Here is a 1,512-nt window from a genome sequence, read left to right on the forward strand (position 1 = left end):
CCTGCTGAAGTAAAGGCTGTGGGGAAGCTCTTGTCACCACAGTCTGCTTGGGGTCCAGGCCGGGACAGGACAAGAAGTGGGGAAACCACGGCAGTGCAGGGCGGGTACCAGAGCAGCATCCAGGGCTGAGGCTGAGGGCAGTGCTAGGGGTGGGCTGCGACACCCTGGTCACCCCGTGGAGCATGCCCACTATGGCCACTGCTTCACGTGCGCGAACTGTGCCCTTTTGGATCTGTCATTGCCAGGGACCCAGAACCTGGCACCGTGCCTGGCACATGGGCTGGGGTTGAAACCTGAGGGGATCCTGTCCTCCAAGTGCCTGGGAGGGCGTGGAGAAAATGCCCCTGTCTCACGGGAAGGAACCAGCCTCTGGGGGAGTGGGCAGGCGGCACAGGGCACCTCTGACTGGCTCTAACTCTGGCCACACTGGCCCTGTTAGTCAAGTTCAATGAGGCCTAACTCACAAGTGTCTGAGCAGGGAGGAGGAGGCGCCTGGCCCTTTCTGGAGCTCCGGAGGGTGACGTGGGCAGGACTGGGAGGCTTCCCAGCTGGAGACAGGAATGCAGGGCTGGCCTCTGTCTCTCCAGTGTGTGGGGACCAGGCAACTGGGCACCCTACCTCAGTGGGAAACATGATTTGCTGGAGTGTCAAGAAGAATAACAGAGCATTGCTTCCGGGTAATTAAGATGCTATTCATTAAACTGCACTCAAACTCCTGCTGACTCACGCGTGCATCCCTCCTAAAGGAGCACGCCTGTCTCCTGGGCCACGAGGCCCAGACCCTGCCAGGCTGGCATGGAGTTCGGGAATGACGGAGTGACAGGTGGACAGGTGCCATGCCCTCACGTGAGCTCCCTGCATGCCATGGTCGCTGACTGCATGACCTGGAATGTTCTGCTTGTCTGACCCCAGATGCTCAGTGGGTCCAGACTCCCTGGCCGAGTTTTAGTCTGCACGGTGGCTGGTCAGCTGGGAGAGCTCTGTCCCGCCCCTGTGAGGAGGAAGGAGAGCAGCAGGGCCAGGCTCGCCCTGAGTCGCCCTCCTTGGCCATCTGTAGTGAGGGGCTGGGCCCAACGAGCATGGCCCAAGGGTTCAGGAGGGCTAGGCCACGCCCCACATGGAAGACCAGCAGACAAACCTCTCCACTTGTGGTGGGAGACAGAGGCTGGCACGCGCTGTCCTCCCCTCCCTTTCCAGTGAGGCCCACCTCACAGCAGCCGGGGTGTGACAGGCACCAGCCCAGGACTGAAAACAGTTGTGAAGGGAAGGGAGGGGACGAGGGCTCTTCTGGGCAGAGGTAAGCCTGGCAGGGCTGTGAGGCCAGAGGGCATGGAGGTAGTGTGCCCTGCCCCGTGCTGGGGGAGGGAACCAAGGTCATGTCCTGAGGCCAGTGCTCCAGGGGGGAGCTGGGTGTGGGGGAGCTGGGCATGGGGGAGCTGGGCGTGGGGTGGAGGCTGGGCGTGGGGGAGCTGGGCGTGGGGGAGCTGGGCGTGGGGCGGGAGCTGGGCGTGG

The sequence above is a fragment of the Tupaia chinensis genome, unplaced genomic scaffold (genome assembly GCF_000334495.1).
Source record: "Tupaia chinensis unplaced genomic scaffold, TupChi_1.0 Scaffold144071_2, whole genome shotgun sequence".
NCBI classification, from domain to species: Eukaryota; Metazoa; Chordata; class Mammalia; order Scandentia; family Tupaiidae; genus Tupaia; species Tupaia belangeri.